At 47.9% G+C, this 13,319-nt stretch overlaps 1 pseudogene; it reads left to right on the top strand.

The window, feature by feature from the left end:
• The first annotated feature begins 357 nt into the window (after positions 1-357).
• Positions 358-1,594, top strand: LOC116905886 (annotated as a pseudogene).
• Positions 1,595-13,319: the final 11,725 nt, after the last annotated feature.

Consider the following 13,319-nt stretch of genomic DNA (forward strand, 5'->3'; position numbering starts at 1 on the left):
CACACCCCTGCCAGTCCAAATACACACCCTTTCTTTCCGTCTCTCATTAGAAAACAAGCAGGCATCTAAAAAGTTAAATTATATAAAATAAGATAAAAACAAATAAACAGAAAAAAAAAAGAGCCAAAGGAAAAAACACAAGAAACACATATTATGTGGGATGGGGTAACGGGGGCGGGGGCGCACAGTGAGTGGGATGCAAAGTGAGTAAGTAAAAAGTAAGTAAGTAAATAAATAAATAAAGTTTTAAAAAGTAATTATCCAGGAGCCACTGTCTCTGAGCCCAGGCCGCACCGCTGCTGCTTGCCCGTCGTCCCCCTTCATGCACTAGTGGTCTCAAAAGATTCAAAGTCCAAGATGACAGCCCTCAAGGACCAGCTGACCGTGAATCTTCTTAAGGAAGAACAGGTCCCCCAGAACAGATTACAGTTGTTGGGGTTGGTGGTGTTGGCACGGCTGTGCTGTCCGTATCTTAATGAAGGACTTGGCAGATGAGCTTGCCCTTGTTGATGTCATGGAAGACAAGCTAAAGGGGGAGATGATGGATCTCCTGCACGGCAGCCTTTTCCTTAAGACACCAAAAATTGTCTCCAGCAAAGACTATAGAGTAACTGCAAACTCCAAGCTGGTCATTATCACAGCAGGAGCCCGTCAGCAAGAGAGAGAGAGAGAGAGAGAGAGAGCCGGCTCAATTTGGTCCAGTGAAACGTGAACATCTTCAAGTTCACCATTCCGAACTTTGTGAAGCACAGTCCACACTTCAAGTTGCTCATTGTCTCAAATCCAGTAGATATCCTGACCTACGTGGCTTGGAGAATCAGTGGCTTTCCGCAAAGCAGAGTTATTGGAAGTGGTTGAAATCTGGATTCAGTTCGGTTCTGTTACCAGAAAGGCTGGGAGTTCATCCACTGAGCTGTCATGGGTGGGTCCCAGGAGAGCATGGCGACTCCAGTGTTCCTGTGTGGAGTGGTGTGAACGTTGCCCGCATCTCCCTGAAGTCTCTGAACCCAGAACTGGGCACGGATGCAGACAAGGAGCAGTGGAAGGAGGCTCACAAGCAGGGGGTTGACAGTGCACATGAAGTGATCAATCTGAAACGTTACACATCCTGGCCATTGGCCTTTCCATGGCAGACTTGGCCAAGAGCACATGAAGAACATTAGGCAGGTGTATCCCATTTCCACCCTGATGAAGGGTCACTATGGAATCAATGCTGACGTCTTCCTCAGTGTCCCATGTATCCGGGACATAATGGAATCTCAGATGTTGTGAAGGTGACACTGACTCCCGAGAAGGAGGCCGGCCTGAAGAAGAGTACAGATACCCTCTGGGGAATCCAGAAGGAGCTGCAGTTCTAAAATCTTCCCAGTGTCCTAGCACTTCACTGTCCAGGCTGCGGCAGGGTTTCTATGGAGACCACACGCATGTCATCTGAGCTGTGGTTAGTCCAGTTGTGTTGAGGTGCTCTGGGGAAAATCTCAGTTCCCACAGCTCTACCCTGCTGCTAAGTGGTACTTGTGCAGTGGTAACCTGGTTAGTGTGACAGTGCCATTCTCTCCAAGACACACTGCCAACCATGTGCAGGCTTTGATTACCCTGTGAGCCTGCTGCATTGCTGCACTGCTCACCCTCACCTAACATGCCTACACCAGTGAGTTCCCAGTCAGTCATAGCCTGGCTCCAGTGTGTAAGTCCATCGTGCATATCTTGTGCATAAATGTCCTACAGGATATTTTCTGTAGAATATGAGTCTGTAGTGTACATTGCAATATTATGTAAAATGTAAGGTCTGCATATGGTGACGGAACCAACCACTCAAGTGCCATGCCAGTGAAGACACCAAGTAAACCTTGAACAGTGAAAAAAAAGTAATTATCCCTTTAACAAAATGAAGAAGGAAGGAAAACACATATAGACAAAGACATATGCACATTCACACACAGAAATCCCATAAAAAACACAAAACGGGGAATATAGAAACAATAATTCCAAAAGATGTGTAAGGCTAAAAAAACAAAATCCCAGACAAAGGATTATGAGACAAAAAAAAAAAAAAAAAAAACCCTGGAAAAAAGGACAACAAACAAACAAGAAATTTCAAAAATCCAAAACAACTATTCAGTTTGTGTTGCCCGTCTACTACTAAGCGTGGAGCCAGCTCTTTTTTTTTTTTTTTTCCCCCGGAGCGGGGGACCGAACCCAGGGCCTTGCGCTTCCTAGGCAAGCGCTGTACCACTGAGCTAAATCCCCAACCCCATGGAGCCAGCTCTTAAGTCTGGCTTGTCTACCTGGTAGGAGAAAACTAAATTTTCCTTAGAGAGTGGTCATCAATTGGAGATAGATTCTGGGCTAGGGTAGGGCTTGCGCCCACGTCCCGTGTGCTGTCATTGAGTCCATACGAGCATCCTTCCTGTTGTGTCTAGAAGGCCTGGCTTCTTGGGCATCTTCCATTCACACTGGCTTTTACAACCTTTCCTGAAAGGCCCTAGTCTTTAAAAAAAAAAAAAGGAGGAGGAGGAAGAGGGCATTTAAAAATAACAGCCACCAAAAATCGTGTGTCTGTCTGTGTGAGTTTATGTGTTCCACCGTGTGTATTCAGGTACCCATAGGGCATCAGATAGCCTGGGATTGGACTCGCAGGTCAGAGCCCCCTGGTGTGGGCATTGGGAACTGCACCTGGGTCCCTTGTGGGAGGAGACAGTACTCAGAATCACTAAGCCATCGCTACATCCCCAGATGGAAAAACCTTAAAACTCAAGGTCAAATAAAAGACTTTGGTCCTAAGGAATAGCAAATTGGGTGCCTCAGGTGGGCCTTGTGGAGCCCAGATGTGAATATCTAGTTTAGTTGCACCTTATGAGGTGGGATTGTTTTGTAAATCATAGAATCAATTTTCTTAGATTATTTTAGCACTGGCTGAGGAACTATTAAATTTTTTTATCAGGGAAAGGGCAAGTGGGTGGAATGTAGGGTGAAAGTGAGCTTACTGAAGCTCTGGGCTGAGGCAGGAGGTTGAGTGAGTTTGTAGGGAGGGGCTAAAGCCTCTAGGGAAGACGATTTGAGCTCTCCCCAGCTTGGCCCCACTCCTGATCACAGAGGACCTCCTCTTCTCTCTTTGGAACTTACTGCTATCCTGGTTCATCTCCTGGCATTAGAAAGTGGTTGGAAGTGCACAAGCTACATCTGGGCCTGGCTCCAAGACAACTCTCAGCTCTCTTCCTGGCTGTAGAGTGAGCCGTGAGTCGTGAGTCGGACGCAGACCACAGCTGTCTATTGATACACGTGAGCAGTCCACGGGGCAGCTCTTCACAGCTGCAGAAGCGTCGAAGGGGTTCTCTGAGCCACATAGTTTGTGGATTTTCACAGCCCTACTCTGTCATTCACCCAGAAGCCTCGAGGTCTAGGAGCCCAGAATAAGGAGGCACATTCGAGGGAGGAAAGCTGAAGGCGTACCTCCCCGCTCACTCTCCACACTGTGCAGAACCAAGACTCTGAGGAAAGGGAAGGAGCCTGAGCCCGAGATTGACTGCAGAGGTCTTCTGCTTGGAGGGCACTTGGTGACTGGAAGTTGACATTAGCAACTTTCCTTGTAACCTGAACTTTCCAGAATTAGAACGTTTGTGATTGTTACCGGAAGTGCTTTCTTTTATATGTTGCCTGGTCATGGTGATCTGTCACAGGGATAGAAAAGTAGCCAGGACAGAAATACTATCAGGACAATACCTCCCATTAACTCAAAGGCAGCCAGAGAGCATCTGAAGACTGTTGCAGGCATTCCCTGGTTTGCTATAACCCATGTGTGTGCCTTCTGTTTCTATTAACTGTATTTGAAGATCTCCTCCGTGTCTAACTTTGTTCTGTTGCTATAAATATTTAATGAAATGGTTGTCCCACTGGGTGGAAGTATTTGGGGCAACCTGAATCAGCGTTCCTGGGCCATGGCCACTCATGTTTGGCTTTAGATATGTTTTTGGTTGGCAGCCTTCTATTCAAATGCGCTGCATGTAATCATTCCACTTTTCATTTAGCCCGTGTGTGTTGGGTGTCTGTTGCAGTGGTGCTGTTGAGCTTGCATACTTCTTGCTGACTTAAACCTCTCTTGTGTGCATAGCTCTAGGTTTAAACCCAGGGCCTCGTGTATGCAATTGACCATTGAAATAACGCCCCTGCTTCTGGCCTGAAAGTTTGGAGGGGCTTGTAGGGCTGCATCACTGAACATTCTCCTCAGTGGTGTGTCTGAGAGAGGTTTTAGCTGATGGGACAAACAGCTCCAAGATAATCAGGCAACAGTGCTTGGGAAATACTCTTACCAACTGAGGGCATCCAAAGACTTAAGGGTTTGCTCTGTGAATGTAAGTTACTATGATATAAAACCTAAGATAAACTGTGGTCCATCATCTGAGTCTTGAGATACCAGGCATGGAAGCCTGGTGCGGGTCTACCGCAGAGGGCTTGTGTGCTGGCTAGTTTTTGTCAGCTTGAGACAAACGAGGATTGCCCCAGGAGAGGTAGACTCTGTTGAGGAATTGCCTCTAAAGACTGACCTGTGCGCACGCCCATGAGATGTTTTCTTGATTAACAATTGACATGGGGAGGCTCAGCTCACTGTGTGACCTCTGTGCTGGAGGTCCTGGGTTGAATAACAAAGCCATGGGAGCAAACCAGTAAGCAGTGTTTCTTCATGGCTTCGGTTCCTGCCTCTGTGTCCCTGTCTTGAGTTCCTACCTGGACTTCATTACTTGACGGACTATAACCCATAAGCCAAATAAAACCTTTCTTTCTCCAAGTTGCTTTTGGTCAGGGAAGGATCTGTCTTCCAACTCCCAAAAAGCCAAGGTCTAAAGTGAATTAAAAGTTCCAGAGCGACAGATATTTGGGGACTGGCAAGGAAAAGCAGCCAACCTGGACACCAGACACCCGGTGGTTACAAAAAAAGATGTCAGACCTTACATGTTCAGAACTAGATTATCTAAGGGAAACGGCTAACACCCACATTCTATCCCTAGTGAGACCCCCTTTCCCTTTCTCTACCCTTAGCTATAAAAACCCCAGTGTGAAGTTAGTAATCTGCATTCTCTGGAACTCTGGTCACTGTGTTTCTGGGTCCCATGACCTGGCCATGGTGGCCGTGGTGGTTGTGGTTGTTGTGGTAGATGTGGTAGTCATGGTGGATGTGGTGGCTATGGTGGTGGATGTGGTGGCCCTGGCCATGGTAGCTCTCTGGAGATGTCACCTCTCAGGTAACTGAAGCCTGCTCTTGCATTGAGATCAGTTTACACACTGTGCCCATCCTTTATTTCTTCCTCCAAAGTTAATTCTTATGATCAGTGTTCATTACAACAACAAAGATGCCAACTAAGACAGTTAGTGAAGGGAAGATGGCTGTCAGCCTCCTGAGCGTTTTCTCCACATTGGAGCAGGAATAGCGCCTTTCCTTTCAGGGTAGTGTAACTTGCTAAGCAGCACCACAGAGCCGCAGGGGAGACCCCTCAGGTGGCTCTGTCTTACCATCTTCCAGACACTTCGATCTTCTACCCTTCTTAGCAGTCCTGGGTGTCAGGGGCCGTGTCTCCTTGGAGTTATTCCACACTTCAGCCGCCTGCTCCATATTAAACCTGACATCACAGGTGTTTAAACCCACCACGCTTGCAAACCTTATACAAATACTTCTTAATCAAGACTGATCTTTGACCCAGCATGGGGTCTGCCTTGCTGGAAACACACTTGTGTACTGCTGGGGTGTCCCATGGTTCCTAGCTAGGTCAAGTTGTCTGGTGGCGCAGTACAAACTGTGTGTGTCCTGGTGACTTTGAGCTTTGGAGAAACGTCTTTGTCTGCCCTGTTGGATGGTCTCAGCGATGTCTGCTGGTCAGTAGGCAAGCCTCACTCCTCAGCCACGCTGTACGGTCTCTCCTTCCCACCCTGAGAACCTACTCTGTGTATTGTCAAGCATAAGCAAGATGCCTTATGCTTCCATAGGTTTCATCTCTGCCAGGAGGTGACACTTTTTAAATTACTCCGACTTATCATATGGTAGAGTTAAAAATTACTCAGTCTAAAAAGGGCCGGTGAGCAAGGGCTTAATTTTAGCTAATGATTCTAAAACAAGTACTTAGAAAAGGCGACTTTCAATTCCCACACCAGAAGACAACTCCACGCTCTCAAGACAAGGAGGGAAGAGGCCTCATAAGTAACTGTTCTCTGAGACACTGTCTCCCTGGGGTGGACAGTTACTTCACGGCCACTGTTTCTTTCCTGGGGAGGCTGGGGCTGCCTGCAGTGAGGCGGGTATGGCATTGACATCCTGTGAGCACCTTAGGCCCTGAGGAGGATGGCAGGAACATCCGGCCTGATGACTCCACTGTCCACAGATTCTGCCCAGCCCCCATCAGGAAAGGCAGAGGACTGAAGGCACAAGGAGAACGCTTGCTGGCAGTTTGTAGCCCAGCCAAGTAGATGATTTGTGACAATTGTTCATTACCTCAGACTCACAATGTGCCATTCCCAGGAGCCATCATCCTGGGTTTTATTTATATTGAAGCTGTAGGGGGCTGGACTGCAGAGGTGGCCCACTCGGCTGTCCCCTCCCAGTTGTCCTTTCATCTTTTGTCTGGTCTCAGGTGCCTTACCGGATAAGGTATGTGTCTTAGTCAGGGTTACTATTCCTGCACAAGACATGACCAAGAAGCAAGTCAGGGAGGAAAAGGTTTGTCCAGCTTACACTTCCACATTGCTGTTCATCACCAAAGGAAGCCAGGACTGGAACTCGCACAGGGCAGGAACCTGGAGGCAGGAGCTGATGCAAAAGCCATGGAGGGGTGCTGCTGACTGGACTGCTCCCCCTGGCTTGCTCAGTCTGCTTTCTTATCGAACCCAGGACTACAGGCCCAGGGATGGCATCACCCACAATGGGCCCTTCCCCCTTGATCACTAATTGAGAAAATGCCTTACAGCTGGATTTTATAGAGGCATTTCCTCAGGGGAGAATCCTTTCTCTGTGACAACTCCAGCTTGTGTCAAGTTGAGACACAAAACCAGGCAGCACAGACATGGAGGTAGCCACATTGGAGACTTAGCTAATGTGAAAACTGTGTTTCCTTCTGGAGAGCTCCATGACAGAAATGGTGGTATATTGCAGATGGGAAAAAAAAAGCCAGGCATGGGGCAGACACAGGGAGGAGGATACTATACTGATACCAAGAAATGCTTACTGACAGGAGCTTGGTATAACTGTCCCCTGAGAGGCTCTGTCAGAGCTAGGCCATTACGGATGTGGATATACACAGCCAAACACTGGACTGAGCTCAGGACCCCAATGGGGAAGTTAGGGCAAGGACTGTAGGAGCTGACAGGGTTTGCAACCTCATAAACAAAAACAGTATCAACCAACTAGACTCTACAAAGCTCCCAGGGACTAAACCACCAACCAAAGAGTACACAGTGGGTACCCATGGCTCCATCTGGATATATAGCAGAGGATAGCCTTATCTGGCATCACTGGGAGGGGAGCCCCTTGGTCTTGTGGAAGCTTGATGACCCAAGATTGGGGAACGCTAGGGTGCTGAGGCAGGAGTGTGTGGGTCGGTTGGGGAGCACCCTCACAGAGGCAGGGGGAGGGAGGAGGGGATGAGGGCTTGTGGAGGGGAAACTGGGAAGGGAGATTACATTTGAAATGTAAATAAATATGATAACTAATAAAAATGAAAAAAAAAAGGTGATTTCCCCCGTCCCCATTGACACAAATCTTGAGGCTTTCTTATCCATAAAATTTCGAAACAACAAAGCTACCATTCAATTTCTATTTTCAAGTGAGGAGTGGTACATGCCTTTACTCCTAGCACTTGAGATACTGAGGCAGGGGCATGGTAATCTTCAAATCAGCCTGGGTTATATGTGTTTGTGTGTGTGTGTGTGTGTGTGTGTGTGTGTGCATGTAAGATGTGTCCATTTGTAAAACTACTTGCCATGCAAGCCCGAGGACCTGAACTCAGATTCCAGCAGCCAGGTAAGAAGCTGTAAGGGGTGCCCATCTGTAACCATAGGAGATTCTCCTGGATCTCATTGAGACCCAATACTGACTGCTGGCACCCACACACATGTGCACGTATGAACATGCGCATGCACCTCTCTAAAACTGGGCATTGTAGAGACTAATAGTACATGGCAGAACATTGTAGAGACTGATAATAAAGACTCAGGCTAATCAGGCGAAACTCTTGAGGGTCTCCTTGTAAGATTTTTGCTTCCACAGATATTAGGGTCCTGACGGTATCTGGGTAGCTTTTCTGCTTGGTGTTACTATTCTCTCACAAGTGTTTGTGGACTGTGAGACCCTTCTAACCTGTCTCAGCAGGTTGTTGTTATTCACAGGCTGTGGGTTGTCGTGCTGGTCTCCTCTACTACGTGAACCATTAGTTTTTGTATAAAACCTGAGGTTTTCACAACTGCCGTCACTGCAGCAATGACTGAACTCTCAGGGAATGGTAGCTTTTGCACCGAGGTAGCCTGGTGGGCTTGATAGTGAACAGGGAATACTTAGTGAGGCAGCTCAGGTGGTCTGTGGGGAGGTCTACCACGATCTAGGCTTGGACGTGCTCAGGTGAACATCAGTTTGCTCATGGATTGTAGCCGAACATCTCTTTGTATAGGGCTATACAAAGGCTGTTGCATGTGCAAGATACCATGAAGTCTGATGGGATTGTATAGTAGATTTTCGTTTGTGCCTAAAATGCGTGGAATTTATAGATGGGGGGAGGGTCATTACATTGGTCCACTTGGACCCTACACATCAGATAGTGTCATATCTCCTTGGGGTGACTTGTAAGGTAACTCTGAGGTGACCTATGTCTCCCTGAGGTGACCTGTGTCTGCCTGAGGTGATCTGTCTCCTTGAAGTAACCTGTCAAGTGACCTGTCTCTCCCCGAGGTATCCTGTAACTCTGATGGCCACTGGGAGATGTCATGACCTTATATTTCTCCTTCTTTATCCCCTAGCCCATTCATGTCTCCCATCAGCTATGTCTTCCCACCGTGAGCTGTGTCTCCCTGAGGTGACTTTTGTCTTCAAGCATCCCATTGTGACCTGTAAATCACCATCTTTCTGTGGTTACCTGTATCTCTCTGAGATATCTGTGCATATCTGTGGTTGGCCATGTCTCCCTGGGGTGACCTATGTCTCCCTGAGGTGACCAATAGATGAGATAATCTGCTGTCTATCTGAATGTTCTCAGGTTGGGAAGGACAGATGGGCCAGAAGACAGAAGTGCGGTGGACGGTGAAGTGACAGTTGAAGGCTTCATGAGTTGGCCTCACATCCAGATCATAAGCCAATGCCTTCGACTTTCTGTTTTTAGTAAACCCACCTTTAATAGTTTGGGTTCTTGTGTTGACGTCAAAGCGTATTCAATTGTGTGCTAAGGATGCATGAGTCATCTTGGGCCTTTGTTTGGTACTACATCAGCAGTCTTTGGCCATCAAGAAAATGTCATTGCCCGTTGTTTTGTGTAAGAGTTCTTTGGACAGCAACAATCACTATCCATTTCCTGGTACTTGGTAGTGAAATGTCCAGGTATGATATGATCCTGGGCATCCCTCGGGCTCTACTCTTGCCAGCTACTCTGTGTTCCAGGCACCTCTACAGTTTCACAAGATGTTGGTGCTTGAATACCTCTCCTTCCATCCCAGCTCTAGCTGTCAGTGAGTCTGTGTGAGGAGGTCTTCAAAGAGCCCACTCCTCAGTCGATGCTCCTGACCAGGAATACAGGCTAACTGGTGAATGACCTGGCCACTGACTGACCAGCCCAGTTAGTGAGGGCAGCTGTCTCCAGAGCTGCCCTTCAATGCAGGTTTCTAGTGAATGGGGAGGTCTATGGAAGGATGGTGAACACCCAGCCTGCTCTAAAACAAGGGTGCTGTCCCAGCATCTCAACTATACAAAGGGTACCCAGTTCAAAGCTTAGGTGGTTCATTTTCTCACAGTGTGAATTCTAGAAGTGGAAGGCAGGGTGTCAGCGGATGGCTGCTGCACTCAAGACAAGGGTTCTGTCTTCTTGCTATGTCCTCATTTTCCTATAATCTGTTTGTTGAACTTTCAGGAAGAAAATGGCCCCCAAAGTCCATGGTTACCAGTGCTTCCTGTGGTGAAGTATTTCTTCTTCCAGGTTCCTCCTCCCTCATTTATTCTCTACTCCAGCAGAACACCAGCCTCCAGCCTTCCCAACCCCCAGTGTACAGATTCGAAGTCTTGCATGAGAGATGAACAAGTGGCCTGGGAGTGGACAGGACTGAGTCCCAAGTAGGCAGGGAGAATGAGCTCATTCAGCTCAGTGGGCAGGCAGGGACCGTGATATCCTCCCATGCTTCTATCGACGGATGTGATTTGCTGGCAGTAAAAAGAAAAAGAATCCCAACCATCGTGTGACTAGGTTTATTAAAGAGGTAGTACGGTGCAAATAAGCTTTGGCAGAAGCAGCCTCTGTGCAGGGAAAAGCTGCTTCCAGCCTCTTGATAAATTAGACACGTATTATTAAATGGTCTCAGGAAATAAGCCAGGGATGAGAACCCATCCAGAAAGGTGATAGCCTGAATTAGAAACGACGTGCTGCAAACTTCATACTTCCTTCCTGAAGGGTGTCCTTGTGTGGAGCATGGCCTCATACACAGCACAGGCTCTGGGAGAGGGATCCCTGAACACCCGCACTGTGGCTCTGGATGCTCCTTCCTTCTTTCTTTCTTTCTCTCTCTCTCTCTCTCTTTCTTTCTTTCTCTTTTTTTTTTGAGACAAGATCTCACTGTATAGTCTTACATGACCTGGAACTCTCTATGTAGATCATGCTAGACTGAAGCCCACAGAAATATGCCTCCTCTCCTGAGAGCTAGAATTAAAGGTAGACACCACCAAGAATGCCTCTTTAAATTTCCTTTTTAGATTTACTTTATTTTATGAGTGTTTTGTATGTTTGTACATATGTGTACCATGTGTATTCCTGGCTGGTCTCTCTGCAGGAGTCAGGTTTTGAGAGGGGCATGAATCCCCTGGAACTGGAGTTATAGAAGGTTATGAGCTACTGTGTAATGTTAGGAACCAAACCCAGGTCCTCTATAAGATCAACAACTACTCTTAATCACTGAGCTGTCTCCCAGTCCCTGGATGGCTCTTTTAAAATAATTTAAAGGGGTTGGGGATTTAGCTCAGTGGTAGAGCGCTTGCCTAGGAGGCGCAAGGTCCTGGGTTCGGTCCCCAGCCCCGGAAAAAAAAAAGAAAAAAATTAAAAAAATACATTTGTGTGTGTGTGTGTGCACACGTGTGCACGTGTGAGTATGCACGTGCCTGTGTGTGTGCACGTAGCATGGTACCTCATATATGAGGAAGTCAGTGGATAATTCTTCCAAGAATCAAACTCAGGTTGTCAGGCTTGGCAGCAAGCATCTTATCCCATAGAGCCCAAGGAGTTTTAGACTCCTATAATATCTAAGTCCAGATTCATGAGTTAGAAGCATACAGTGCACAGAAGAGCATTAGTTTTCGCAGTTTTACTCACTATACATGTGTGATAGACACACACATGTAAGCATGTTCAGATGAATGCTTGTGTTTGTGCATGTACCTCCACATGCCTTTAGAAGCATGTGTGACTCTCCCTGAGGATTGGAGGCCTTGATTAGGTACACACTGGAGGGTCAGCTAAAGAGCACAGGTCAGAGACCACTAAACGGACACAGGGTTCCACCGCTGTAGGATCCGGCCTTGCAGGGCATAGCTTCTCCAGGGGCCAAAATAGTTTTCAAAAAGCCAGTTTTACTGGGGCAGGTGGAGGAGGGTGTGTATGCAGCAGACACTGGGTGGGTATTCAAAAAGGGCGTGTGGCGTTCTGGGTTTCAAGACACTACAGGGTTGAAATCCTACCATGGGCTCCTGGGCTGAAGTTGTTGTTGTCTGAGTCTGTGCATAGGCTGCTGGTACATGGTGGGAATGTGTTGGATCATTCTGGCCCCTCTCCAAGCCCTGCTGCTGCGTCACACAGAGAGCAGAGTTAATGGGACCAGTTCTAGCCAGCCCTAATATCTTCTCCAACATTTCTCTTCCCGGACACTACTCCGGAGTGGGGGGAGGGGGAGAGACCAGGTGCACAGGACCATGGTCAGCTCCAGATGCTAAGGTAAGGACCAGAGAAGATGAGGACCAATAACAGCAGATGGCACAGAGGAGACCCAGCCAGTTGGTCACAGTTTTAGATTTGTCTTTGTGCAACCTTTCCTGGTGACATCAGTTCATCCTGAAGTAAACATGAGCCTGATGTCTGCCTCGCCTCCTAGCCTCTGCCTCCCTACTCCCTACTTCAGCTTCACACTACCCTCTGTCTCCCCCTCCCCCTTCCCCTCCCCCCTCCCCCCACCCGGGCTATAACTCTAATCACTTAGTTTCAGGCTCAGGGCTAAGAGGTCTCTGGAGTCGGACTGAAGCACCACACACACAGGCACAGCACTGGGGACACTTAGGCCAGGTCTACCTGTACCACGGACACTCATGTGTGCAAGCAGACGGGTCTTCATGCGATCTAGGGATATTCTAGTTCGTGTTCATTCTGGCCCATGTCTTGGAGTGGCTGCCAGATGGCTGGCTTACACAAACCAGGGCCATTCCATCAGTCTAGTTCCCTTCTGGGGGAGACTCTCTGCTCTTCTGAGGGTAGGTGTGTCTCTGTCTCAGCTGTGTGTGACCCAAAGTGTGGCTGGCTCTTGTGGCTGAGATGTGCCTAAGACTAGGATTCGTGCAATGGGTGTGTGCGATAGCCCTGCAGTATCGGAGGTGATGGATACCCCTTGCCTGGCCCAGGCAGGTGTTTTGCAGGCTGCTGTCGTATCTCCTCTGCCCTCAAGGAAAGGGTATGAGCTGAGGCAGGATAAAAAGACTGTGTGCTTGGAGCCTCTCCTCAGCTGACAGTCGAGGACTGCAGCAGTTCAAAGTGTTTGTTCTGACAGGTGCCTGCACAGAGACAGTATCCTTTTAGTATAGACAATGTTGAAACAGTAACTAAAGTGTGTGCCGCCTTTTGCCTACAGTTTCCTAGGAATCTGTACAAGGAACCCCTTAACAAAAGGCCTGTCTTAGCCGCCCCGTGCAGGCTTTACGACCAGGGTTTCACTTTATCAGAGCTTGATTGCATCCAACAGGTCTCCAGAACCACACTATAGTTTCATTAAAACAAAACAACTCCCTCTCCCAACCCTTTGAGCTGTAACATTGAGCCACTGAAACCATGCCTGTGCCTACCCTGAGCACAGTACAGTGACTCTCTCCTAAGACTCACATGGGCGTC

The sequence above is a fragment of the Rattus rattus genome, chromosome 7 (genome assembly GCF_011064425.1).
Source record: "Rattus rattus isolate New Zealand chromosome 7, Rrattus_CSIRO_v1, whole genome shotgun sequence".
NCBI classification, from domain to species: Eukaryota; Metazoa; Chordata; class Mammalia; order Rodentia; family Muridae; genus Rattus; species Rattus rattus.